The sequence below is a fragment of the Lepisosteus oculatus genome, chromosome 14, assembly GCF_040954835.1.
Source record: "Lepisosteus oculatus isolate fLepOcu1 chromosome 14, fLepOcu1.hap2, whole genome shotgun sequence".
In the NCBI taxonomy this organism is placed as follows: domain Eukaryota; kingdom Metazoa; phylum Chordata; class Actinopteri; order Semionotiformes; family Lepisosteidae; genus Lepisosteus; species Lepisosteus oculatus.
In genome coordinates, this window is record NC_090709.1 from 33,312,137 (window position 1) to 33,336,958 (window position 24,822).

The 24,822-nt window shown below is 51.7% G+C and overlaps 26 non-coding genes and 6 pseudogenes across 26 annotated transcripts; 4 read left to right on the forward strand and 28 right to left on the reverse strand.

Annotated features, from left to right (window-relative positions):
- Nucleotides 1–105: 105 nt before the first annotated feature.
- On the reverse strand, nt 106–224 carry LOC138244668 (5S ribosomal RNA). Its single transcript, XR_011193283.1, has one exon. It is a non-coding gene; the product is annotated as a 5S ribosomal RNA (ribosomal RNA).
- A 536-nt stretch (nt 225–760) lies between these two features.
- On the reverse strand, nt 761–879 carry LOC138245092 (5S ribosomal RNA). Its single transcript, XR_011193707.1, has one exon. It is a non-coding gene; the product is annotated as a 5S ribosomal RNA (ribosomal RNA).
- Nucleotides 880–1,416: 537 nt separating this feature from the next.
- LOC138216229 (5S ribosomal RNA) lies at nt 1,417–1,535 on the reverse strand. Its single transcript, XR_011179941.1, has one exon. It is a non-coding gene; the product is annotated as a 5S ribosomal RNA (ribosomal RNA).
- A 537-nt stretch (nt 1,536–2,072) lies between these two features.
- Nucleotides 2,073–2,181, reverse strand: LOC138219178 (5S ribosomal RNA; annotated as a pseudogene).
- A 537-nt stretch (nt 2,182–2,718) lies between these two features.
- LOC138245294 (5S ribosomal RNA) lies at nt 2,719–2,837 on the reverse strand. Its single transcript, XR_011193904.1, has one exon. It is a non-coding gene; the product is annotated as a 5S ribosomal RNA (ribosomal RNA).
- Nucleotides 2,838–3,374: 537 nt separating this feature from the next.
- Nucleotides 3,375–3,493, reverse strand: LOC138216140 (5S ribosomal RNA). The gene has a single exon (XR_011179852.1). It is a non-coding gene; the product is annotated as a 5S ribosomal RNA (ribosomal RNA).
- A 537-nt stretch (nt 3,494–4,030) lies between these two features.
- Nucleotides 4,031–4,149, reverse strand: LOC138244669 (5S ribosomal RNA). The gene has a single exon (XR_011193284.1). It is a non-coding gene; the product is annotated as a 5S ribosomal RNA (ribosomal RNA).
- Nucleotides 4,150–4,686: 537 nt separating this feature from the next.
- Nucleotides 4,687–4,805, reverse strand: LOC138244670 (5S ribosomal RNA). The gene has a single exon (XR_011193285.1). It is a non-coding gene; the product is annotated as a 5S ribosomal RNA (ribosomal RNA).
- A 537-nt stretch (nt 4,806–5,342) lies between these two features.
- Nucleotides 5,343–5,461, reverse strand: LOC138244671 (5S ribosomal RNA). The gene has a single exon (XR_011193286.1). It is a non-coding gene; the product is annotated as a 5S ribosomal RNA (ribosomal RNA).
- A 537-nt stretch (nt 5,462–5,998) lies between these two features.
- Nucleotides 5,999–6,117, reverse strand: LOC138245400 (5S ribosomal RNA). The gene has a single exon (XR_011194010.1). It is a non-coding gene; the product is annotated as a 5S ribosomal RNA (ribosomal RNA).
- Nucleotides 6,118–6,654: 537 nt separating this feature from the next.
- On the reverse strand, nt 6,655–6,773 carry LOC138218850 (5S ribosomal RNA; annotated as a pseudogene).
- A 537-nt stretch (nt 6,774–7,310) lies between these two features.
- Nucleotides 7,311–7,429, reverse strand: LOC138244672 (5S ribosomal RNA). Its single transcript, XR_011193287.1, has one exon. It is a non-coding gene; the product is annotated as a 5S ribosomal RNA (ribosomal RNA).
- Nucleotides 7,430–7,966: 537 nt separating this feature from the next.
- LOC138217346 (5S ribosomal RNA) lies at nt 7,967–8,085 on the reverse strand. The gene has a single exon (XR_011181058.1). It is a non-coding gene; the product is annotated as a 5S ribosomal RNA (ribosomal RNA).
- A 537-nt stretch (nt 8,086–8,622) lies between these two features.
- Nucleotides 8,623–8,741, reverse strand: LOC138245401 (5S ribosomal RNA). The gene has a single exon (XR_011194011.1). It is a non-coding gene; the product is annotated as a 5S ribosomal RNA (ribosomal RNA).
- A 537-nt stretch (nt 8,742–9,278) lies between these two features.
- Nucleotides 9,279–9,397, reverse strand: LOC138216230 (5S ribosomal RNA). Its single transcript, XR_011179942.1, has one exon. It is a non-coding gene; the product is annotated as a 5S ribosomal RNA (ribosomal RNA).
- Nucleotides 9,398–9,934: 537 nt separating this feature from the next.
- LOC138219104 (5S ribosomal RNA) lies at nt 9,935–10,043 on the reverse strand (annotated as a pseudogene).
- A 537-nt stretch (nt 10,044–10,580) lies between these two features.
- Nucleotides 10,581–10,699, reverse strand: LOC138245305 (5S ribosomal RNA). The gene has a single exon (XR_011193915.1). It is a non-coding gene; the product is annotated as a 5S ribosomal RNA (ribosomal RNA).
- A 537-nt stretch (nt 10,700–11,236) lies between these two features.
- On the reverse strand, nt 11,237–11,355 carry LOC138216151 (5S ribosomal RNA). The gene has a single exon (XR_011179863.1). It is a non-coding gene; the product is annotated as a 5S ribosomal RNA (ribosomal RNA).
- A 537-nt stretch (nt 11,356–11,892) lies between these two features.
- On the reverse strand, nt 11,893–12,011 carry LOC138244673 (5S ribosomal RNA). Its single transcript, XR_011193288.1, has one exon. It is a non-coding gene; the product is annotated as a 5S ribosomal RNA (ribosomal RNA).
- Nucleotides 12,012–12,548: 537 nt separating this feature from the next.
- On the reverse strand, nt 12,549–12,667 carry LOC138244675 (5S ribosomal RNA). The gene has a single exon (XR_011193290.1). It is a non-coding gene; the product is annotated as a 5S ribosomal RNA (ribosomal RNA).
- Nucleotides 12,668–13,204: 537 nt separating this feature from the next.
- On the reverse strand, nt 13,205–13,323 carry LOC138244676 (5S ribosomal RNA). The gene has a single exon (XR_011193291.1). It is a non-coding gene; the product is annotated as a 5S ribosomal RNA (ribosomal RNA).
- Nucleotides 13,324–13,860: 537 nt separating this feature from the next.
- Nucleotides 13,861–13,979, reverse strand: LOC138245402 (5S ribosomal RNA). Its single transcript, XR_011194012.1, has one exon. It is a non-coding gene; the product is annotated as a 5S ribosomal RNA (ribosomal RNA).
- A 537-nt stretch (nt 13,980–14,516) lies between these two features.
- On the reverse strand, nt 14,517–14,635 carry LOC138218852 (5S ribosomal RNA; annotated as a pseudogene).
- A 537-nt stretch (nt 14,636–15,172) lies between these two features.
- On the reverse strand, nt 15,173–15,291 carry LOC138217292 (5S ribosomal RNA). Its single transcript, XR_011181004.1, has one exon. It is a non-coding gene; the product is annotated as a 5S ribosomal RNA (ribosomal RNA).
- Nucleotides 15,292–15,828: 537 nt separating this feature from the next.
- On the reverse strand, nt 15,829–15,947 carry LOC138217238 (5S ribosomal RNA). The gene has a single exon (XR_011180950.1). It is a non-coding gene; the product is annotated as a 5S ribosomal RNA (ribosomal RNA).
- Nucleotides 15,948–16,484: 537 nt separating this feature from the next.
- Nucleotides 16,485–16,603, reverse strand: LOC138244944 (5S ribosomal RNA). Its single transcript, XR_011193561.1, has one exon. It is a non-coding gene; the product is annotated as a 5S ribosomal RNA (ribosomal RNA).
- A 512-nt stretch (nt 16,604–17,115) lies between these two features.
- Nucleotides 17,116–17,234, reverse strand: LOC138218478 (5S ribosomal RNA; annotated as a pseudogene).
- A 1,599-nt stretch (nt 17,235–18,833) lies between these two features.
- LOC138245019 (5S ribosomal RNA) lies at nt 18,834–18,952 on the forward strand. Its single transcript, XR_011193635.1, has one exon. It is a non-coding gene; the product is annotated as a 5S ribosomal RNA (ribosomal RNA).
- Nucleotides 18,953–19,576: 624 nt separating this feature from the next.
- On the reverse strand, nt 19,577–19,741 carry LOC138243661 (U1 spliceosomal RNA). The gene has a single exon (XR_011192309.1). It is a non-coding gene; the product is annotated as a U1 spliceosomal RNA (small nuclear RNA).
- Nucleotides 19,742–20,494: 753 nt separating this feature from the next.
- On the forward strand, nt 20,495–20,616 carry LOC138219267 (5S ribosomal RNA; annotated as a pseudogene).
- Nucleotides 20,617–21,149: 533 nt separating this feature from the next.
- Nucleotides 21,150–21,268, forward strand: LOC138245477 (5S ribosomal RNA). The gene has a single exon (XR_011194087.1). It is a non-coding gene; the product is annotated as a 5S ribosomal RNA (ribosomal RNA).
- A 2,692-nt stretch (nt 21,269–23,960) lies between these two features.
- On the forward strand, nt 23,961–24,079 carry LOC138244932 (5S ribosomal RNA). Its single transcript, XR_011193548.1, has one exon. It is a non-coding gene; the product is annotated as a 5S ribosomal RNA (ribosomal RNA).
- The last annotated feature ends 743 nt before the right edge of the window (nt 24,080–24,822 follow it).

Sequence of the window (24,822 nt, forward strand, 5' to 3'; positions counted from 1 at the left end):
CGTGTCTCGCCAAAGCTGACAAATAAACAGACGGACAAGCCGCACTGCACGTGTGAACAGGGGAATGAGCGAGCGAGCGGGGATAGGGCGCCTCCTGCGCTTAAAAGCTTACAGCACCTGGTATTCCCAGGCGGTCTCCCATCCAAGTACTAACCAGGCCCATCCCTGTTTAGCTTCCGAGATCAGACGAGATCAGGCGTGCTCAAGGGGGTGTGGCCGTAAGCGAGAGCAAGGCTCGCTGGCACCCTTCTTATTGAGAGGACAGCTCCGTCACCTCTTTTACGACGCTGCTTTTTTCCCTTGCGTTTTTCTCATCTTTCCACGTTCTCTCTCTTCACTGCCTTCGTCCCCGCTCTATTTCACTTCAGCCTTTCACTCTTGCTTCCTTCCAATGAGGACGGAGCTGCGGGAGAAAGGGCGCTATAGAAGATCGCTGTGGAGAGCTGCTGCTGTGCTTTGACATCTGAGCTCTGTGGAAAACGATCTCAATACAATTCTGAAAAACGCGACTCTCCGAACGCCAGCCGAACAAGTCTCCACAGCCGAAGCGCTGTGTCTCTTTTCAGCTGGCGATAAACCTTTCCTCGATCCTTTGCGGACTTGTAAAACTGTTCCTGATCAGAATAAAAAACGCTCACGCTAATACACAAGCACCCGTGTCTCGCCAAAGCTGACAAATAAACAGACGGACAAGCCGCACTGCACGTGTGAACAGGGGAATGAGCGAGCGAGCGGGGATAGGGCGCCTCCTGCGCTTAAAAGCTTACAGCACCTGGTATTCCCAGGCGGTCTCCCATCCAAGTACTAACCAGGCCCATCCCTGTTTAGCTTCCGAGATCAGACGAGATCAGGCGTGCTCAAGGGGGTGTGGCCGTAAACGAGAGCAAGGCTCGCTGGCACCCTTCTTATTGAGAGGACAGCTCCGTCACCTCTTTTATGACGCTGCTCTTTTTCCCTTGCGTTTTTCTCTTCTTCCCACGTTCTCTCTCTTCACTGCCTTCGTCCCCGCTCTATTTCACTTCAGCCTTTCACTCTTGCTTCCTTCCAATGAGGACGGAGCTGCGGGAGAAAGGGCGCTATAGAGGATCGTTGTGGAGAGCTGCTGCTGTGCTTTGACATCTGAGCTCTGTGGAAAACGATCTCAATACAATTCTGAAAAACGCGACCCTCCGAACGCCAGCCGAACAAGTCTCCACAGCCGAAGCGCTGTGTCACTTTTCAGCTGGCGATAAACCTTTCCTCGATCCTTTGCGGACTTGTAAAACTGTTCCTGATCAGAATAAAAAACGCTCACGCTAATACACAAGCACCCGTGTCTCGCCAAAGCTGACAAATAAACAGACGGACAAGCCGCACTGCACGTGTGAACAGGGGAATGAGCGAGCGAGCGGGGATAGGGCGCCTCCTGCGCTTAAAAGCTTACAGCACCTGGTATTCCCAGGCGGTCTCCCATCCAAGTACTAACCAGGCCCATCCCTATTTAGCTTCCGAGATCAGACGAGATCAGGCGTGCTCAAGGGGGTGTGGCCGTAAGCGAGAGCGAGGCTCGCTGGCACCCTTCTTATTGAGAGGACAGCTCCGTCACCTCTTTTATGACGCTGCTCTTTTTCCCTTGCGTTTTTCTCTTCTTCCCACGTTCTCTCTCTTCACTGCCTTCGTCCCCGCTCTATTTCACTTCAGCCTTTCACTCTTGCTTCCTTCCAATGAGGACGGAGCTGCGGGAGAAAGGGCGCTATAGAGGATCGCTGTGGAGAGCTGCTGCTGTGCTTTGACATCTGAGCTCTGTGGAAAACGATCTCAATACAGTTCTGAAAAACGCGACTCTCCGAACGCCAGCCGAACAAGTCTCCACAGCCGAAGCGCTGTGTCTCTTTTCAGCTGGCGATAAACCTTTCCTCGATCCTTTGCGGACTTGTTAAACTGTTCATGATCAGAATAAAAAACGCTCACGCTAATACACAAACACCCGTGTCTCGCCAAAGCTGACAAATAAACAGACGGACAATCCGCACTGCACGTGTGAACAGGGGAATGAGCGAGCGAGCGGGGATAGGGCGCCTCCTGCGCTTAAAAGCTTACAGCACCTGGTATTCCCAGGCGGTCTCCCATCCAAGTACTAACCAGGCCCATCCCTGTTTAGCTTCCGAAATCAGGCGTGCTCAAGGGGGTGTGGGCGTAAGCGAGAGCAAGGCTCGCTGGCACCCTTCTTATTGAGAGGACAGCTCCGTCACCTCTTTTACGACGCTGCTTTTTTTCCCTTGCGTTTTTCTCTTCTTCCCACGTTCTCTCTCTTCACTGCCTTCGTCCCCGCTCTATTTCACTTCAGCCTTTCACTCTTGCTTCCTTCCAATGAGGACGGAGCTGCGGGAGAAAGGGCGCTATAGAGGATCGCTGTGGAGAGCTGCTGCTGTGCTTTGACATCTGAGTTCTGTGGAAAACGATCTCAATACAATTCTGAAAAACGCGACTCTCCGAACGCCAGCCGAACAAGTCTCCACAGCCGAAGCGCTGTGTCTCTTTTCAGCTGGCGATAAACCTTTCTTCGATCCTTTGCGGACTTGTAAAACTGTTCCTGATCAGAATAAAAAACGCTCACGCTAATACACAAGCACCCGTGTCTCGCCAAAGCTGACAAATAAACAGACGGACAAGCCGCACTGCACGTGTGAACAGGGGAATGAGCGAGCGAGCGGGGATAGGGCGCCTCCTGCGCTTAAAAGCTTACAGCACCTGGTATTCCCAGGCGGTCTCCCATCCAAGTACTAACCAGGCCCATCCCTGTTTAGCTTCCGAGATCAGACGAGATCAGGTGTGCTCAAGGGGGTGTGGCCGTAAGCGAGAGCAAGGCTCGCTGGCACCCTTCTTATTGAGAGGACAGCTCCGTCACCTCTTTTACGACGCTGCTTTTTTTCCCTTGCGTTTTTCTCTTCTTCCCACGTTCTCTCTCTTCACTGCCTTCGTCCCCGCTCTATTTCACTTCAGCCTTTCACTTTTGCTTCCTTCCAATGAGGACGGAGCTGCGGGAGAAAGGGCGCTATAGAGGATCGCTGTGGAGAGCTGCTGCTGTGCTTTGACATCTGAGCTCTGTGGAAAACGATCTCAATACAATTCTGAAAAACGCGACTCTCCGAACGCCAACCGAACAAGTCTCCACAGCCGAAGCGCTGTGTCTCTATTCAGCTGGCGATAAACCTTCCCTCGATTCTTTGCGGACTTGTTAAACTGTTCCTGATCAGAATAAAAAACGCTCACGCTAATACACAAGCACCCGTGTCTCGCCAAAGCTGACAAATAAACAGACGGACAAGCCGCACTGCACGTGTGAACAGGGGAATGAGCGAGCGAGCGGGGATAGGGCGCCTCCTGCGCTTAAAAGCTTACAGCACCTGGTATTCCCAGGCGGTCTCCCATCCAAGTACTAACCAGGCCCATCCCTGTTTAGCTTCCGAGTTCAGACGAGATCAGGCGTGCTCAAGGGGGTGTGGCCGTAAGCGAGAGCAAGGCTCGCTGGCACCCTTCTTATTGAGAGGACAGCTCCGTCACCTCTTTTACGACGCTGCTTTTTTTCCCTTGCGTTTTTCTCTTCTTCCCACGTTCTCTCTCTTCACTGCCTTCGTCCCCGCTCTATTTCACTTCAGCCTTTCACTCTTGCTTCCTTCCAATGAGGACGGAGCTGCGGGAGAAAGGGCGCTATAGAGGATCGCTGTGGAGAGCTGCTGCTGTGCTTTGACATCTGAGCTCTGTGGAAAACGATCTCAATACAATTCTGAAAAACGCGACTCTCCGAACGCCAGCCGAACAAGTCTCCACAGCCGAAGCGCTGTGTCTCTTTTCAGCTGGCGATAAACCATCCCTCGATTCTTTGCGGACTTGTTAAACTGTTCCTGATCAGAATAAAAAACGCTCACGCTAATACACAAGCACCCGTGTCTCGCCAAAGCTGACAAATAAACAGACGGACAAGCCGCACTGCACGTGTGAACAGGGGAATGAGCGAGCGAGCGGGGATAGGGCGCCTCCTGCGCTTAAAAGCTTACAGCACCTGGTATTCCCAGGCGGTCTCCCATCCAAGTACTAACCAGGCCCATCCCTGTTTAGCTTCCGAGATCAGACGAGATCAGGCGTGCTCAAGGGGGTGTGGCCGTAAGCGAGAGCAAGGCTCGCTGGCACCCTTCTTATTGAGAGGACAGCTCCGTCACCTCTTTTACGACGCTGCTTTTTTTCCCTTGCGTTTTTCTCTTCTTCCCACGTTCTCTCTCTTCACTGCCTTCGTCCCCGCTCTATTTCACTTCAGCCTTTCACTCTTGCTTCCTTCCAATGAGGACGGAGCTGCGGGAGAAAGGGCGCTATAGAGGATCGCTGTGGAGAGCTGCTGCTGTGCTTTGACATCTGAGCTCTGTGGAAAACGATCTCAATACAATTCTGAAAAACGCGACTCTCCGAACGCCAGCCGAACAAGTCTCCACAGCCGAAGCGCTGTGTCTCTTTTCAGCTGGCGATAAACCTTTCCTCGATCCTTTGCGGACTTGTTAAACTGTTCCTGATCAGAATAAAAAACGCTCACGCTAATACACAAGCACCCGTGTCTCGCCAAAGCTGACAAATAAACAGACGGACAAGCCACACTGCACGTATGAACAGGGGAATGAGCGAGCGAGCGGGGATAGGGCGCCTCCTGCGCTAAAAAGCTTACAGCACCTGGTATTCCCAGGCGGTCTCCCATCCAAGTACTAACCAGGCCCATCCCTGTTTAGCTTCCGAGATCAGACGAGATCAGGCGTGCTCAAGGGGGTGTGGCCGTAAGCGAGAGTAAGGCTCGCTGGCACCCTTCTTATTGAGAGGACATCTCCGTCACCTCTTTTACGACGCTGCTTTTTTTCCCTTGCGTTTTTCTCTTCTGCCCACGTTCTCTCTCTTCACTGCCTTCATCCCCGCTCTATTTCACTTCAGCCTTTCACTCTTGCTTCCTTCCAATGAGGACGGAGCTGCGGGAGAAAGGGCGCTATAGAGGATCGCTGTGGAGAGCTGCTGCTGTGCTTTGACATCTGAGCTCTGAGGAAAACGATCTCAATACAATTCTGAGAAACGCGACTCTCCGAACGCCAGCCGAACAAGTCTCCACAGCCGAAGCGCTGTGTCTCTTTTCAGCTGGCGATAAACCTTTCCTCGATCCTTTGCGGACTTGTAAAACTGTTCCTGATCAGAATAAAAAACGCTCACGCTAATACACAAGCACCCGTGTCTCGCCAAAGCTGACAAATAAAGAGACGGACAAGCCGCACTGCACGTGTGAACAGGGGAATGAGCGAGCGAGCGGGGATAGGGCGCCTCCTGCGCTTAAAAGCTTACAGCACCTGGTATTCCCAGGCGGTCTCCCATCCAAGTACTAACCAGGCCCATCCCTGTTTAGCTTCCGAGATCAGACGAGATCAGGCGTGCTCAAGGGGGTGTGGCCGTAAGCGAGAGCAAGGTTCGCTGGCACCCTTCTTATTGAGAGGACAGCTCCGTCACCTCTTTTTCGACGCTGCTTTTTTTCCCTTGCGTTTTTCTCTTCTTCCCACGTTCTCTCTCTTCACTGCCTTCGTCCCTGCTCTATTTCACTTCAGCCTTTCACTCTTGCTTCCTTCCAATGAGGACGGAGCTGCGGGAGAAAGGGCGCTATAGAGGATCGCTGTGGAGAGCTGCTGCTGTGCTTTGACATCTGAGCTCTGTGGAAAACGATCTCAATACAATTCTGAAAAACGCGACTCTCCGAACGCCAGCCGAACAAGTCTCCACAGCCGAAGCGCTGTGTCTCTTTTCAGCTGGCGATAAACCTTTCTTCGATTCTTTGCGGACTTGTTAAACTGTTCCTGATCAGAATAAAAAACGCTCACGCTAATACACAAGCACCCGTGTCTCGCCAAAGCTGACAAATAAACAGACGGACAAGCCGCACTGCACGTGTGAACAGGGGAATGAGCGAGCGAGCGGGGATAGGGCGCCTCCTGCGCTTAAAAGCTTACAGCACCTGGTATTCCCAGGCGGTCTCCCATTCAAGTACTAACCAGGCCCATCCCTGTTTAGCTTCCGAGATCAGACGAGATCAGGCGTGCTCAAGGGGGTGTGGCCGTAAGCGAGAGCAAGGCTCGCTGGCACCCTTCTTATTGAGAGGACAGCTCCGTCACCTCTTTTACGACGCTGCTTTTTTTCTCTTGCGTTTTTCTCTTCTGCCCACGTTCTCTCTCTTCACTGCCTTCGTCCCCGCTCTATTTCACTTCAGCCTTTCACTCTTGCTTCCTTCCAATGAGGACGGAGCTGCGGGAGAAAGGGCGCTATAGAGGATCGCTGTGGAGAGCTGCTGCTGTGCTTTGACATCTGAGCTCTGTGGAAAACGATCTCAATACAATTCTGAAAAACGCGACTCTCCGAACGCCAGCCGAACAAGTCTCCACAGCCGAAGCGCTGTGTCTCTTTTCAGCTGGCGATAAACCTTTCCTCGATCCTTTGCGGACTTGTAAAACTGTTCCTGATCAGAATAAAAAACGCTCACGCTAATACACAAGCACCCGTGTCTCGCCAAAGCTGACAAATAAACAGACGGACAAGCCGCACTGCACGTGTGAACAGGGGAATGAGCGAGCGAGCGGGGATAGGGTGCCTCCTGCGCTTAAAAGCTTACAGCATCTGGTATTCCCAGGCGGTCTCCCATCCAAGTACTAACCAGGCCCATTCCTGTTTAGCTTCCTAGATCAGACGAGATCAGGCGTGCTCAAGGGGGTGTGGCCGTAAGCGAGAGCAAGGCTCGCTGGCACCCTTCTTATTGAGAGGACAGCTCCGTCACCTCTTTTACGATGCTGCTTTTTTTCCCTTGCGTTTTTCTCTTCTTCCCACGTTCTCTCTCTTCACTGCCTTCGTCCCCGCTCTATTTCACTTCAGCCTTTCACTCTTGCTTCCTTCCAATGAGGACGGAGCTGCGGGAGAAAGGGCGCTATAGAGGATCGCTGTGGAGAGCTGCTGCTGTGCTTTGACATCTGAGCTCTGTGGAAAACGATCTCAATACAATTCTGAAAAACGCGACTCTCCGAACGCCAGCCGAACAAGTCTCCACAGCCGAAGCGCTGTGTCTCTTTTCAGCTGGCGATAAACCTTTCCTCGATCCTTTGCGGACTTGTAAAACTGTTCCTGATCAGAATAAAAAACGCTCACGCTAATACACAAGCACCCGTGTCTCGCCAAAGCTGACAAATAAACAGACGGACAAGCCGCACTGCTCGTGTGAACAGGGGAGTGAGCGAGCGAGCGGGGATAGGGCGCCTCCTGCGCTTAAAAGCTTACAGCACCTGGTATTCCCAGGCGGTCTCCCATCCAAGTACTAACCAGGCCCATCCCTGTTTAGCTTCCGAGATCAGACGAGATCAGGCGTGCTCAAGGGGGTGTGGCCGTAAGCGAGAGCAAGGCTCGCTGGCACCCTTCTTATTGAGAGGACAGCTCCGTCACCTCTTTTACGACGCTGCTTTTTTTCTCTTGCGTTTTTCTCTTCTTCCCACGTTCTCTCTCTTCACTGCCTTCGTCCCCGCTCTATTTCACTTCAGCCTTTCACTCTTGCTTCCTTCCAATGAGGACGGAGCTGCGGGAGAAAGGGCGCTATAGAGGATCGCTGTGGAGAGCTGCTGCTGTGCTTTGACATCTGAGCTCTGAGGAAAACGATCTCAATACAATTCTGAGAAACGCGACTCTCCGAACGCCAGCCGAACAAGTCTCCACAGCCGAAGCGCTGTGTCTCTTTTCAGCTGGCGATAAACCTTTCCTCGATCCTTTGCGGACTTGTAAAACTGTTCCTGATCAGAATAAAAAACGCTCACGCTAATACACAAGCACCCGTGTCTCGCCAAAGCTGACAAATAAAGAGACGGACAAGCCGCACTGCACGTGTGAACAGGGGAATGAGCGAGCGAGCGGGGATAGGGCGCCTCCTGCGCTTAAAAGCTTACAGGACCTGGTATTCCCAGGCGGTCTCCCATCCAAGTACTAACCAGGCCCATCCCTGTTTAGCTTCCGAGATCAGACGAGATCAGGCGTGCTCAAGGGGGTGTGGCCGTAAGCGAGAGCAAGGTTCGCTGGCACCCTTCTTATTGAGAGGACAGCTCCGTCACCTCTTTTTCGACGCTGCTTTTTTTCCCTTGCGTTTTTCTCTTCTTCCCACGTTCTCTCTCTTCACTGCCTTCGTCCCTGCTCTATTTCACTTCAGCCTTTCACTCTTGCTTCCTTCCAATGAGGACGGAGCTGCGGGAGAAAGGGCGCTATAGAGGATCGCTGTGGAGAGCTGCTGCTGTGCTTTGACATCTGAGCTCTGTGGAAAACGATCTCAATACAATTCTCAAAAACGCGACTCTCCGAACGCCAGCCGAACAAGTCTCCACAGCCGAAGCGCTGTGTCTCTTTTCAGCTGGCGATAAACCTTTCTTCGATTCTTTGCGGACTTGTTAAACTGTTCCTGATCAGAATAAAAAACGCTCACGCTAATACACAAGCACCCGTGTCTCGCCAAAGCTGACAAATAAACAGACGGACAAGCCGCACTGCACGTGTGAACAGGGGAATGAGCGAGCGAGCGGGGATAGGGCGCCTCCTGCGCTTAAAAGCTTACAGCACCTGGTATTCCCAGGCGGTCTCCCATTCAAGTACTAACCAGGCCCATCCCTGTTTAGCTTCCGAGATCAGACGAGATCAGGCGTGCTCAAGGGGGTGTGGCCGTAAGCGAGAGCAAGGCTCGCTGGCACCCTTCTTATTGAGAGGACAGCTCCGTCACCTCTTTTATGACGCTGCTCTTTTTCCCTTGCGTTTTTCTCTTCTTCCCACGTTCTCTCTCTTCACTGCCTTCGTCCCCGCTCTATTTCACTTCAGCCTTTCACTCTTGCTTCCTTCCAATGAGGACGGAGCTGCGGGAGAAAGGGCGCTATAGAGGATCGTTGTGGAGAGCTGCTGCTGTGCTTTGACATCTGAGCTCTGTGGAAAACGATCTCAATACAATTCTGAAAAACGCGACCCTCCGAACGCCAGCCGAACAAGTCTCCACAGCCGAAGCACTGTGTCACTTTTCAGCTGGCGATAAACCTTTCCTCGATCCTTTGCGGACTTGTAAAACTGTTCCTGATCAGAATAAAAAACGCTCACGCTAATACACAAGCACCCGTGTCTCGCCAAAGCTGACAAATAAACAGACGGACAAGCCGCACTGCACGTGTGAACAGGGGAATGAGCGAGCGAGCGGGGATAGGGCGCCTCCTGCGCTTAAAAGCTTACAGCACCTGGTATTCCCAGGCGGTCTCCCATCCAAGTACTAACCAGGCCCATCCCTATTTAGCTTCCGAGATCAGACGAGATCAGGCGTGCTCAAGGGGGTGTGGCCGTAAGCGAGAGCGAGGCTCGCTGGCACCCTTCTTATTGAGAGGACAGCTCCGTCACCTCTTTTATGACGCTGCTCTTTTTCCCTTGCGTTTTTCTCTTCTTCCCACGTTCTCTCTCTTCACTGCCTTCGTCCCCGCTCTATTTCACTTCAGCCTTTCACTCTTGCTTCCTTCCAATGAGGACGGAGCTGCGGGAGAAAGGGCGCTATAGAGGATCGCTGTGGAGAGCTGCTGCTGTGCTTTGACATCTGAGCTCTGTGGAAAACGATCTCAATACAGTTCTGAAAAACGCGACTCTCCGAACGCCAGCCGAACAAGTCTCCACAGCCGAAGCGCTGTGTCTCTTTTCAGCTGGCGATAAACCTTTCCTCGATCCTTTGCGGACTTGTTAAACTGTTCATGATCAGAATAAAAAACGCTCACGCTAATACACAAACACCCGTGTCTCGCCAAAGCTGACAAATAAACAGACGGACAATCCGCACTGCACGTGTGAACAGGGGAATGAGCGAGCGAGCGGGGATAGGGCGCCTCCTGCGCTTAAAAGCTTACAGCACCTGGTATTCCCAGGCGGTCTCCCATCCAAGTACTAACCAGGCCCATCCCTGTTTAGCTTCCGAGATCAGGCGTGCTCAAGGGGGTGTGGGCGTAAGCGAGAGCAAGGCTCGCTGGCACCCTTCTTATTGAGAGGACAGCTCCGTCACCTCTTTTACGACGCTGCTTTTTTTCCCTTGCGTTTTTCTCTTCTTCCCACGTTCTCTCTCTTCACTGCCTTCGTCCCCGCTCTATTTCACTTCAGCCTTTCACTCTTGCTTCCTTCCAATGAGGACGGAGCTGCGGGAGAAAGGGCGCTATAGAGGATCGCTGTGGAGAGCTGCTGCTGTGCTTTGACATCTGAGTTCTGTGGAAAACGATCTCAATACAATTCTGAAAAACGCGACTCTCCGAACGCCAGCCGAACAAGTCTCCACAGCCGAAGCGCTGTGTCTCTTTTCAGCTGGCGATAAACCTTTCTTCGATCCTTTGCGGACTTGTTAAACTGTTCCTGATCAGAATAAAAAACGCTCACGCTAATACACAAGCACCCGTGTCTCGCCAAAGCTGACAAATAAACAGACGGACAAGCCGCACTGCACGTGTGAACAGGGGAATGAGCGAGCGAGCGGGGATAGGGCGCCTCCTGCGCTTAAAAGCTTACAGCACCTGGTATTCCCAGGCGGTCTCCCATCCAAGTACTAACCAGGCCCATCCCTGTTTAGCTTCCGAGATCAGACGAGATCAGGTGTGCTCAAGGGGGTGTGGCCGTAAGCGAGAGCAAGGCTCGCTGGCACCCTTCTTATTGAGAGGACAGCTCCGTCACCTCTTTTACGACGCTGCTTTTTTTCCCTTGCGTTTTTCTCTTCTTCCCACGTTCTCTCTCTTCACTGCCTTCGTCCCCGCTCTATTTCACTTCAGCCTTTCACTTTTGCTTCCTTCCAATGAGGACGGAGCTGCGGGAGAAAGGGCGCTATAGAGGATCGCTGTGGAGAGCTGCTGCTGTGCTTTGACATCTGAGCTCTGTGGAAAACGATCTCAATACAATTCTGAAAAACGCGACTCTCCGAACGCCAACCGAACAAGTCTCCACAGCCGAAGCGCTGTGTCTCTATTCAGCTGGCGATAAACCTTCCCTCGATTCTTTGCGGACTTGTTAAACTGTTCCTGATCAGAATAAAAAACGCTCACGCTAATACACAAGCACCCGTGTCTCGCCAAAGCTGACAAATAAACAGACGGACAAGCCGCACTGCACGTGTGAACAGGGGAATGAGCGAGCGAGCGGGGATAGGGCGCCTCCTGCGCTTAAAAGCTTACAGCACCTGGTATTCCCAGGCGGTCTCCCATCCAAGTACTAACCAGGCCCATCCCTGTTTAGCTTCCGAGTTCAGACGAGATCAGGCGTGCTCAAGGGGGTGTGGCCGTAAGCGAGAGCAAGGCTCGCTGGCACCCTTCTTATTGAGAGGACAGCTCCGTCACCTCTTTTACGACGCTGCTTTTTTTCCCTTGCGTTTTTCTCTTCTTCCCACGTTCTCTCTCTTCACTGCCTTCGTCCCCGCTCTATTTCACTTCAGCCTTTCACTCTTGCTTCCTTCCAATGAGGACGGAGCTGCGGGAGAAAGGGCGCTATAGAGGATCGCTGTGGAGAGCTGCTGCTGTGCTTTGACATCTGAGCTCTGTGGAAAACGATCTCAATACAATTCTGAAAAACGCGACTCTCCGAACGCCAGCCGAACAAGTCTCCACAGCCGAAGCGCTGTGTCTCTATTCAGCTGGCGATAAACCATCCCTCGATTCTTTGCGGACTTGTTAAACTGTTCCTGATCAGAATAAAAAACGCTCACGCTAATACACAAGCACCCGTGTCTCGCCAAAGCTGACAAATAAACAGACGGACAAGCCGCACTGCACGTGTGAACAGGGGAATGAGCGAGCGAGCGGGGATAGGGCGCCTCCTGCGCTTAAAAGCTTACAGCACCTGGTATTCCCAGGCGGTCTCCCATCCAAGTACTAACCAGGCCCATCCCTGTTTAGCTTCCGAGATCAGACGAGATCAGGCGTGCTCAAGGGGGTGTGGCCGTAAGCGAGAGCAAGGCTCGCTGGCACCCTTCTTATTGAGAGGACAGCTCCGTCACCTCTTTTACGACGCTGCTTTTTTTCCCTTGCGTTTTTCTCTTCTTCCCACGTTCTCTCGCTTCACTGCCTTCGTCCCCGCTCTATTTCACTTCAGCCTTTCACTCTTGCTTCCTTCCAATGAGGACGGAGCTGCGGGAGAAAGGGCGCTATAGAGGATCGCTGTGGAGAGCTGCTGCTGTGCTTTGACATCTGAGCTCTGTGGAAAACGATCTCAATACAATTCTGAAAAACGCGACTCTCCGAACGCCAGCCGAACAAGTCTCCACAGCCGAAGCGCTGTGTCTCTTTTCAGCTGGCGATAAACCTTTCCTCGATCCTTTGCGGACTTGTTAAACTGTTCCTGATCAGAATAAAAAACGCTCACGCTAATACACAAGCACCCGTGTCTCGCCAAAGCTGACAAATAAACAGACGGACAAGCCGCACTGCACGTATGAACAGGGGAATGAGCGAGCGAGCGGGGATAGGGCGCCTCCTGCGCTAAAAAGCTTACAGCACCTGGTATTCCCAGGCGGTCTCCCATCCAAGTACTAACCAGGCCCATCCCTGTTTAGCTTCCGAGATCAGACGAGATCAGGCGTGCTCAAGGGGGTGTGGCCGTAAGCGAGAGTAAGGCTCGCTGGCACCCTTCTTATTGAGAGGACATCTCCGTCACCTCTTTTACGACGCTGCTTTTTTTCCCTTGCGTTTTTCTCTTCTGCCCACGTTCTCTCTCTTCACTGCCTTCATCCCCGCTCTATTTCACTTCAGCCTTTCACTCTTGCTTCCTTCCAATGAGGACGGAGCTGCGGGAGAAAGGGCGCTATAGAGGATCGCTGTGGAGAGCTGCTGCTGTGCTTTGACATCTGAGCTCTGAGGAAAACGATCTCAATACAATTCTGAGAAACGCGACTCTCCGAACGCCAGCCGAACAAGTCTCCACAGCCGAAGCGCTGTGTCTCTTTTCAGCTGGCGATAAACCTTTCCTCGATCCTTTGCGGACTTGTAAAACTGTTCCTGATCAGAATAAAAAACGCTCACGCTAATACACAAGCACCCGTGTCTCGCCAAAGCTGACAAATAAAGAGACGGACAAGCCGCACTGCACGTGTGAACAGGGGAATGAGCGAGCGAGCGGGGATAGGGCGCCTCCTGCGCTTAAAAGCTTACAGCACCTGGTATTCCCAGGCGGTCTCCCATCCAAGTACTAACCAGGCCCATCCCTGTTTAGCTTCCGAGATCAGACGAGATCAGGCGTGCTCAAGGGGGTGTGGCCGTAAGCGAGAGCAAGGTTCGCTGGCACCCTTCTTATTGAGAGGACAGCTCCGTCACCTCTTTTTCGACGCTGCTTTTTTTCCCTTGCGTTTTTCTCTTCTTCCCACGTTCTCTCTCTTCACTGCCTTCGTCCCTGCTCTATTTCACTTCAGCCTTTCACTCTTGCTTCCTTCCAATGAGGACGGAGCTGCGGGAGAAAGGGCGCTATAGAGGATCGCTGTGGAGAGCTGCTGCTGTGCTTTGACATCTGAGCTCTGTGGAAAACGATCTCAATACAATTCTGAAAAACGCGACTCTCCGAACGCCAGCCGAACAAGTCTCCACAGCCGAAGCGCTGTGTCTCTTTTCAGCTGGCGATAAACCTTTCTTCGATTCTTTGCGGACTTGTTAAACTGTTCCTGATCAGAATAAAAAACGCTCACGCTAATACACAAGCACCCGTGTCTCGCCAAAGCTGACAAATAAACAGACGGACAAGCCGCACTGCACGTGTGAACAGGGGAATGAGCGAGCGAGCGGGGATAGGGCGCCTCCTGCGCTTAAAAGCTTACAGCACCTGGTATTCCCAGGCGGTCTCCCATTCAAGTACTAACCAGGCCCATCCCTGTTTAGCTTCCGAGATCAGACGAGATCAGGCGTGCTCAAGGGGGTGTGGCCGTAAGCGAGAGCAAGGCTCGCTGGCACCCTTCTTATTGAGAGGACAGCTCCGTCACCTCTTTTACGACGCTGCTTTTTTTCTCTTGCGTTTTTCTCTTCTGCCCACGTTCTCTCTCTTCACTGCCTTCGTCCCCGCTCTATTTCACTTCAGCCTTTCACTCTTGCTTCCTTCCAATGAGGACGGAGCTGAGGGAGAAAGGGCGCTATAGAGGATCGCTGTGGAGAGCTGCTGCTGTGCTTTGACATCTGAGCTCTGTGGAAAACGATCTCAATACAATTCTGAAAAACGCGACTCTCCGAACGCCAGCCGAACAAGTCTCCACAGCCGAAGCGCTGTGTCTCTTTTCAGCTGGCGATAAACCTTTCCTCGATCCTTTGCGGACTTGTAAAACTGTTCCTGATCAGAATAAAAAACGCTCACGCTAATACACAAGCACCCGTGTCTCGCCAAAGCTGACAAATAAACAGACGGACAAGCCGCACTGCACGTGTGAACAGGGGAATGAGCGAGCGAGCGGGGATAGGGTGCCTCCTGCGCTTAAAAGCTTACAGCATCTGGTATTCCCAGGCGGTCTCCCATCCAAGTACTAACCAGGCCCATTCCTGTTTAGCTTCCTAGATCAGACGAGATCAGGCGTGCTCAAGGGGGTGTGGCCGTAAGCGAGAGCAAGGCTCGCTGGCACCCTTCTTATTGAGAGGACAGCTCCGTCACCTCTTTTACGATGCTGCTTTTTTTCCCTTGCGTTTTTCTCTTCTTCCCACGTTCTCTCTCTTCACTGCCTTCGTCCCCGCTCTATTTCACTTCAGCCTTTCACTCTTGCTTCCTTCCAATGAGGACGGAGCTGCGGGAGAAAGGGCGCTATAGAGGATCGCTGTGGAGAGCTGCTGCTGTGCTTTGACATCTGAGCTCTGTGGAAAACGATCTCAATACAATTCTGAAAAACGCGACTCTCCGAACGCCAGCCGAACAAGTCTCCACAGCCGAAGCGCTGTGTCTCTTTTCAGCTGGCGATAAACCTTTCCTCGATCCTTTGCGGACTTGTAAAACTGTTCCTGATCAGAATAAAAAACGCTCACGCTAATACACAAGCACCCGTGTCTCGCCAAAGCTGACAAATAAACAGACGGACAAGCCGCACTGCTCGTGTGAACAGGGGAGTGAGCGAGCGAGCGGGGATAGGGCGCCTCCTGCGCTTAAAAGCTTACAGCACCTGGTATTCCCAGGCGGTCTCTCATCCAAGTACTAACCAGGCCCATCCCTGTTTAGCTTCCGAGATCAGACGAGATCAGGCGTGCTCAAGGGGGTGTGGCCGTAAGCAAGAGCAAGGCTCGCTGGCACCCTTCTTATTGAGAGGACAGCTCCGTCACCTCTTTTACGACGCTGCTTTTTTTCCCTTGCGTTTTTCTCTTCTTCCCACGTTCTCTCTCTTCACTGCCTTCGTCCCCGCTCTATTTCACTTCAGCCTTTCACTCTTGCTTCCTTCCAATGAGGACGGAGCTGCGGGAGAAAGGGCGCTATAGAGGATCGCTGTGGAGAGCTGCTGCTGTGCTTTGACATCTGAGCTCTGAGGAAACCGATCTCAATACAATTCTGAAAAACGCGACTCTCCGAACGCCAGCCGAACAAGTCTCCCCAGCCGAAGCGCTGTGTCTTTTTTCAGCTGGCGATAAACCTTTCCTCGATCATTTGCGGACTTGTTAAACTGTTCCTGATCAGAATAAAAAATGCTCACGCTAATACACAAGCACCCGTGTCTCGCCAAAGCTGACAAATAAACAGACGGACAAGCCACACTGCACGTGTGAACAGGGGAATGAGCCAGCGAGCGGGGATAGGGCGCCTCCTGCGTTTAAGAGCTTACAGCACCTGGTACTCCCAGGCGGTCTCCCATCCAAGTACTAACCAGGCCCATCCCTGTTTAGCTTCCAAGATCAGACGAGATCAGGCGTGCTCAAGGGGGTGTGGCCGTAAGCGAGAGCAAGGCTCGCTGGCACCCTTCTTATTGAGAGGACAGCTCCGTCACCTCTTTTACGACGCTGCTCTTTTTCCCTTGCGTTTTTCTCTTCTTCCCACGTTCTCTCTCTTCACTGCCATCGTCCCCGCTCTATTTCACTTCAGCCTTTCACTCTTGCTTCCTTCCAATGAGGACGGAGCTGCGGGAGAAAGGGCGCTATAGAAAATCGCTGTGGAGAGCTGCTGCTGTGCTTTGACATCTGAGCTCTGTGGAAAACGATCTCAATACAATTCTGAAAAACGCGACTCTCCGAACGCCAGCCGAACAAGTCTCCACAGCCGAAGCGCTGTGTCTCTTTTCAGCTGGCGATAAACCTTTCCTCGATCCTTTGCGGACTTGTAAAACTGTTCCTGATCAGAATAAAAAACGCTCACGCTAATACACAAGCACCCGTGTCTCGCCAAAGCTGACAAATAAACAGACGGACAAGCCGCACTGCACGTGTGAACAGGGGAATGAGCGAGCGAGCGGGGATAGGGCGCCTCCTGCGCTTAAAAGCTTACAGCACCTGGTATTCCCAGGCGGTCTCCCATCCAAGTACTAACCAGGCCCATCCCTGTTTAGCTTCTGAGATCAGACGAGATCAGGCGTGCTCAAGGGGGTGTGGCCGAAAGCGAGAGCAAGGCTCGCTGGCACCCTTCTTATTGAGAGGACAGCTCCGTCACCTCTTTTACGACGCTGCTTTTTTCCCTTGCGTTTTTCTCTTTTTTCCACGTTCTCTCTCTTCACTGCCTTCGTCCCCACTCTATTTCACTTCAGCCTTTCACTCTTGCTTCCTTCCAATGAGGACGGGGCTGCGGGAGAAAGGGCGCTATAGAGGATCGCTGTGGAGAGCTGCTGCTGTGCTTTGACATCTGAGCTCTGTGGAAAACGATCTCAATACAATTCTGAAAAACGCGACTCTCCGAACGCCAGCCGAGCAAGTCTCCACAGCCGAAGCGCTGTCTCTCTTTTCAGCTGGCGATAAACCTTTCCTCGATCCTTTGCGGACTTGTAAAACTGTTCCTGATCAGAATAAAAAACGCTCACGCTAATACACAAGCACCCGTGTCTCGCCAAAGCTGACAAATAAACAGACGGACAAGCCGCACTGCACGTGTGAACATAGGGCGCCTCCTGCGCTTAAAAGCTTACAGCACCTGGTATCCCCAGGCGGTCTCTCATCCAAGTACTAACCAGGCCCATTCCTGTTTAGCTTCCAAGATCAGACGAGATTGGGCACATTCAGGGTGGTGTGGCCGCAAGCGCAAGCCATGGCGCCTAACTCGCTACTTGAAGCTGTGTGTGGCTGGGGCTCTGTGCCCCCCGAGTTGGACTGAAGGATCATTCGTGTGCAACTCTTTGGAAAGGAGCCTCTTTCCAAATTGCATTGCGTACCTGGATGTTGGCGAATGTGTTCCCTTGTGTTGGCTTGTCCTGCACTGGAGGAGAACAAACAAACTGCACGGAGGAGCACAAGGCAAGTCTTCACAAGACAAAAACCTCCAGTGCACAGCACTCTGAAAACATTTCTGGGCTGTCGCGTGTTTATTTCAGCACATAAAGCACACCAGTCCAACACGTCGGCCGGGCGCGCGGCGCCTCCGCCCTCTTGTGGCTTGCGGCGTCAGAGCAAGAGGCTCCTTCTCGCTGCCTTTCCGCTGTGTTGCAGAGCCCCGAGAGGGAACCTGGAGCGCACACTTTGTGGGGGGCGCTCTGCCCCCGGTCTCTTGCGCGAGTACTAAATCTCACGGCGCCAGCCAGCGGCCAGGAGACAAATACAATATCGCGGGACAGGGGGGCCTCGTCATTGATTGTTACATATGAGACGGGGATTAGGAGGAGACCCCGACTGATTGGTAAAGGGGAACACTTAATGACCGACAAATGAGTCGTTCCCACCGGAGCTGAATGTACCTGCATGTGTCGTGACGTCTACTTCCCCCGCCCCGCTGTGTTTGCTGTATTGTCTTTGAAGCCGGCCCCCGAGACGAGACGGGCTGTTCCTGTGCCCCAATTAACACTTTACAGGTGCCATTCCCCGGCATTGTGGCCATTGTCGGTGGTCACACGCGATAAGATGAGGTGGAGAAGAGCGGGGCATGCCCAGCGCGAGACATTCAAGGAGGGGGCTGTGCGAGGTGAGGTGCGACACGCCGGAGCCCCGACGCTGCTAATGCGGAGCACTTGTTGAACTGGCAATGAAAGGACGTGTGCGCACGGAGCGAGCCTTCCCTGCGGCGGAGCGTGGAAACTTTCTCCCCGCGCTACAGGAGTTGTGTGCGCTGCAGCGGTGCCGAGAGAACAGCACAGAAGACAGCAGGCTCTGGAGAGCGGGTAAGAGATGGAGCCTTGTGGGCAGGCGAGCAGGCCCGTTTTTTGGAAATTGCTGAAAAGGCTCCGGTGTTTGTTCGGTGTATGGCAGGCGCACGACGCGAGCTTGCGTAGCGATCTGCCGGACTGGTGTTATGCAAATGAGGCCAAATTGCGTCCCGGGAAATGCTGCGAATGTGCATTGGTGACTGCAGATGTGTAGGAAACGGCGCTTGTTTTCTTGTTTTGCCCACCCAAATTGAGCACGGATACAATAGAGGTACAGCCATTCACTGTTTGACATGTGTGCACTGGAGGTTTTTGTCTTGTGAAGACTTGCCTTGTGCTCCTCCGAGCAGTTTGTTTGTTCTCCTCCAGTGCGGGACAAGCCAACACAAGGGAGCACATTCGCCAACATCCAGGTACGCAATGCAATTTGGAAAGAGGCTCCTTTCCAAAGAGTTGCACACGAACGATCCTTCAGTCCCGCTCGGGGGGCACAGAGCCCCAGCCACACACAGCTTCAAGTAGCGAGTCAGGCGCCATGGCTTTCGCTTGTGGCCACACCACCCTGAATGTGCCCAATCTCGTCTGATCTTGGAAGCTAAGCAGGGTTGTGCCTGAATAGTACTTGGATGGGAGACTTCCTGGGAATACCAGGTGCTGCAAGCTTTTGCTCTCTTGGCCAGCAGGGGTCGCCGTTGGTGCCGTAGGATTTGGGAAGAAAACCTGGAGGATGGAAAGGTGATCTATAGCCTCATCTCTAGAGATGTTTTGTTGCTATGGCATGTGTGTGACCCATATAAAAAAAAAAAACGTTTGTAAAATGAATATCGAAGCTGCCTCTAAATCTGCAAATGAAGATGAGTCGATAAACCACTTGTTTATCGTATAACTATACATATATTCATTTATTACTGATTTCATTCATTGAGCACGGATACAATAGAGGTACAGCCATTCACTGTTTGACATGTCTGCACTGGTACAGAACCTAGCAATCAGAAAACGGGTGAAACTGTCTTGAGAATTAGCATACAGTACCGAGGCCCCCATGACCAAATAAAGGCTAACCTCGATAATCAGCCTAAATAATGCAGACTACAGCAAAACGACTGACTTTGAAAAGGGAATGAATGTCCGGAAGGAGTAGTGTAACCAGCTTGAAATGTTTCTCCGGACCTCTAACTAAAAGAAACCGGGAACCAGCAGTGGCATCGACTCCTTTCGAACTGGGATCCTATCGCAGCACGTGGTGTCGTAACTCTTCCGTATCCGATATTGGACCAAGCACATCAGGAGAGAGCGCGAATGCAGTCCCCCACTACCAGAAATTATGCAGTCGAGATTCCCACATTTGGGGAATTCGCAGGGGTCAGCACAGCCGGAGTGCAATGGCCGAGCCTCGCCCTGGGTGAATCGATTTTTTAAGAACTTTATTTTCTTTTCACAAAAAAATACAGGACATCACAAATTAGAAAGCTTTACATTAATATACATACTTAAAACAGTATATATGATCACATCTCATTACATTTTGACACGGTACCAGTTACATAGCAACAATTTCTTTTTTTCTGGTGTAAATCACATTCTTTACTTAAACATGATAATGTTTTTCACAGTTTCTTGAGATATTGACCTATGCTCTCTATTTCCCACAGATTTTCTGCTTCCTCCCTCCTTTCTCTCCACAGATCTCTGAGGTAATAGTTCTCTTGGGTGATGAACAGGGCCAGGCTACCTGCTGCCTTGACTGGGACCTCGATGCCTTTGAACAGCCCCATGTTCCTCACTCTCCACAGGGCGTCTTTCCCACTGTTCACCACGGCCCAGATCCTGTCAAACAAGTCAGGAGGAAGTTTGACAGGAGAGATGCCGTTGTAGGCGCCCTATCCCTGCTCGCTCGCTCATTCCCCTGTTCACACGTGCAGTGCGGCTTGTCCGTCTGTTTATTTGTCAGCTTTGGCGAGACACGGGTACTTGTGTATTAGCGTGAGCGTTTTTTATTCTGATCAGGAACAGTTTTACAAGTCCGCAAAGGATCGAGGAAAGGTTTATCGCCAGCTGAAAAGAGACACAGCGCTTCGGCTGTGGAGACTTGCTCGGCTGGCATTCGGAGAGTCGCGTTTTTCAGAATTGTATTGAGATTGTTTTCCACAGAGCTCAGATGTCAAAGCACAGCAGCAGCTCTCCACAGCGATTCCCAGGCGGTCTCCCATCCAAGTCCCATCCTTGAGCACACCTGGTCTCGTCTGATCTCGGAAGCTAAACAGGGATGGGCCTGGTTAGTACTTGGATGGGAGACCGCCTGGGAATACCAGGTGCTGTAAGCTTTTAAGCGCAGGAGGCGCCCTATCCCCGCTCGCTCGCTCATTCCCCTGTTCACACGTGCAGTGCGGCTTGTCCGTCTGTTTATTTGTCAGCTTTGGCGAGACACGGGTGCTTGTGTATTAGCGTGAGCGTTTTTTACTCTGATCATGAACAGTTTAACAAGACCGCAAAGGATCGAGGAAAGGTTTATCGCCAGCTGAAAAGAGACACAGCGCTTCGGCTGTGGAGACTTGTTCGGCTGGCGTTCGGAGAGTCGCGTTTTTCAGAATTGTATTGAGATCGTTTTCCACAGAGCTCAGATGTCAAAGCACAGCAGCAGCTCTCCACAGCGATCCTCTATAGCGCCCTTTCTCCCGCAGCTCCGTCCTCATTGGAAGGAAGCAAGAGTGAAAGGCTGAAGTGAAATAGAGCGGGGATGAAGGCAGTGAAGAGAGAGAACGTGGGAAGAGAAAAACGCAAAGGAAAAAAGCAGCGTCGTAAAAGAGGTGACGGAGCTGTCCTCTCAATAAGAAGGGTGCCAGCGAGCCTTTCTCTCGCTTACGGCCACACCCCCTTGAGCACACCTGATCTCGTCTGATCTCGGAAGCTAAACAGGGATGGTCCTGGTTAGTACTTGGATGGGAGACCGCCTGGGAATACCAGGTGCTGTAAGCTTTTAAGCGCAGGAGGCGCCCTATCCCCGCTCGCTCGCTCATTCCCCTGTTCACACGTGCAGTGCGGCTTGTCTGTCTGTTTATTTGTCAGGTGGGTAGCTGCGTCAGCATGCGTAGGCTGCAAAGGAACAAGTAATAGGTTTATTCCATGCTGAAAAAAAGAAGAAAGAGAACACAACGTTTCGGCCGTGGAGCCTTCTTCAGGTGTGAGAGAGACAGGGCAGTAGGCAAAGGTAAAGTAGCGGGAGAACAAAGGTTGGGAGGGAGGAGGAGTGAGAGGCGGGAGCAGGGGACAGAAAGAGAGGCCAATCAAGAGGTGTGAAGTCAGAATGGGTGCAGAGAGGTGTGAAATGAAACTTCCAATGAATGGAGAAAATTTAAAAGAACAGTAATCTGTCGTTAAGGGAAGGGAGAATGTGTGATCCTAACTGCAGAATAATTTTAGTTTCGGTGGTCTTTCTGATGTATGAGTTCAGAAAACCGTCTTTGAGAACACAGACGGAGAGATTAGTGTGGTCGTGGCCGTCAGAGGTGAAATGAGAAACAATGGGCTTGGAGAGATCTTTAATCTTCACAGCCCTGACGTGTTCTCTGAAGCGGTCTCCGAGTCTCCTTCCTGTTTCTCCAATGTAGATGGCTGGGCATTTACTGCAAGAGATACAGTAAATAAGGTTGCTGGAGGTACAAGATGCTGTCTGGGTGATCCGGAATTGTCCTGAGGGGCCTTGAATGAGTGTGGTGGTGGCTGTGTACTTGCAGGTGATACAGCGAGCTCTGTTGCAAGGGAAAGTGCCTGGTGTGGATGGTTGTTGAGGGCGGTCAAGGGAGCTGTGAACAAGGAGGTTACGCAGATTAGGTGGTCGGCGATATGAGATGATAGGGCGATCAGAAAAGAGGGCCCCAATGGAGGGATCATCCTGTAGGATGGAAAAATTCTGGTTAATGGTCCTGGGGATAGGAAGTGTGTTAGGGTGGTAAGGAAGCACCAAGGGAATGCGGTTGTTACGGCGGGAGTTCCTGATCGGGTTGATGGTCCGGGGGGTGTTTTTGGCTCGGGCAAGGGCCCTGTCAATCACACTGCTGGGATATCCTCTGTTGATAAAAAATGAGTACATTTCGAGGGCTTGGTTCTCGAAGTCGATGTCGTCGCTGCATAGTCTTCGTAACCTAAGGAACTGTGAAAAAGGAAGAGAGTTTTTAGTGTGGTTGGGGTGAAATGAGCTGTACAGGAGGTAGCTGTGTGAATCCGTGGGTTTGTAATAAACTGAAGTGGAAAGTCGGGGGTAGTTGATAGACAAGTGGATGTCTAGAAACGGAAGAGTGGTGGAAGATATGTGAACTGTATATTTGAGGGACGGGTGGAAGTTGGTGAAATGGTGCAGGAAGAACTCGAGCTGATCGTTGGAGCATGTGGCGGCACCGACGCAATCATCAATATATCGTTTGTAGAGGTCAGGGACATAGCCAGTGTAGGAGGCGAAGAAGCGTTCTTCTACCCAGCCGACAAGAATGTTGGCATAGCTGGGTCCCATTCTGGTGCCCATGGCAACTCCACTGACCTGTTGGTAAAAAAGATTATTGAAAGAGAATGCGTTCAGTGTGAGGACCAATTCTGCAAGGCGTACCAGGGTGTGGGTGGGTGGATCAAGCACTGTGCGTTTGTCCAGGGTGTGCTTGAGTGCTGTAAGGCCGTCATTATGGGGAATGACGGTGTACAGAGATGTGATGTCCATGGTAAAAATGTGGCATTCGGTACCCTGAAATTGGAAATCATTGAAAAGTTGGAGCGCGTGGTTGGTGTCTTTGATGTATGAGGGAAGATCTTCAACCAGCGGTCTCATGAGGCTGTCGAGAAAGGCTGAGATGTAAGTAGTTGGACAGTTACATGCTGATACGATAGGGCGTCCAGGGGTGTCCGGTTTGTGGATTTTGGGGAGGAGGTAAAATTGAGATACCTGTGGATGTTCCATGATGAGCCGGTTCGCCTCCTGGGGGAGCTCGTTACTGCTGATAAGAAGGGAAATGGTGGATACCACTTCCTTTTGGTAGTCAGTGGTAGGGTCCTGTTGGAGAGGGAGGTAGGCAGAAGTGTCAGTTAGTTGTCTAGAGGCTTCAAAGATATATAGATCCTTACGCCACACCACAACAGCACCTCCTTTGTCCGCTGGTTTGATGACGATATCATCCCTGTTGCGGAGAGACTGGAGCGCCTGATTTTCTCCTTGGGTGAGGTGTTTATTTGTCAGCTTTGGCGAGACACGGGTGCTTGTGTATTAGCGTGAGCGTTTTTTATTCTGATCAGGAACAGTTTTACAAGTCCGCAAAGGATCGAGGAAAGGTTTATCGCCAGCTGAAAAGAGACACAGCGCTTCGGCTGTGGAGACTTGTTCGGCTGGCGTTCGGAGAGTCGCGTTTTTCAGAATTGTATTGAGATTGTTTTCCACAGAGCTCAGATGTCAAAGCACAGCAGCAGCTCTCCACAGCGATCCTCTATAGCGCCCTTTCTCCCGCAGCTCCGTCCTCATTGGAAGGAAGCAAGAGTGAAAGGCTGAAGTGAAATAGAGTGGGGACGAAGGCAGTGAAGAGAGAGAACGTGGGAAGAAGAGAAAAACGCAAGGGAAAAAAAGCAGCGTCGTAAAAGAGGTGACGGAGCTGTCCTCTCAATAAGAAGGGTGCCAGCGAGCCTTGCTCTCGCTTACGGCCACACCCCCTTGAGCACGCCTGATCTCGTTTGATCTCGGAAGCTAAACAGGGATGGGCCTGGTTAGTACTTGGATGGGAGACCGCCTGGGAATACCAGGTGCTGTAAGCTTTTAAGTGCAGGAGGCGCCCTATCCCCGCTCGCTCGCTCATTCCCCTGTTCACACGTGCAGTGCGGCTTGTCCGTCTGTTTATTTGTCAGCTTTGGCGAGGCACGGGTGCTTGTGTATTAGCGTGAGCGTTTTTTATTCTGATCAGGAACAGTTTTACAAGTCCGCAAAGGATCGAGGAAAGGTTTATCGCCAGCTGAAAAGAGACACAGCGCTTCGGCTGTGGAGACTTTATTAATAAGGCCCCTCAGTAGTTGAGATCTCTGTTATACCCATCTAGTAACATGCAATCAGCATGTTATTGCTGAAGCAATAGTCACAACATTATTCCACACCTGGGTGAGATGCGGGTTATGATGACAGTCATGCTTTCTACACCTTATACTGAGCTCAGAAATGGACCAAGCGGACATCTCACGAGCAGATCCCTCCGCGTATAAGAAAGGCAACTTGTCTCAGCAAAAATACCACGGATTCACATCCAAAATATGATAAAAAGGCAAAAACCCCACACTTGGAATGCAAACGTACCCTAAAAAGGAAACACGGTTTTAAAACGAACTTGATTTTCCCCTGGAGAAACCTTTTTATGGACACACATCGCATCTATTACACATGTAGAACTAAATATAAAGATAAAACTTAATATAAGAAGTCATGACATATCACACATGACGAAGTCTGGTCCAGAATAAACAGTTTACACTGACCCACCTTTATTTACCCTGGTCACTCACTTCTATTA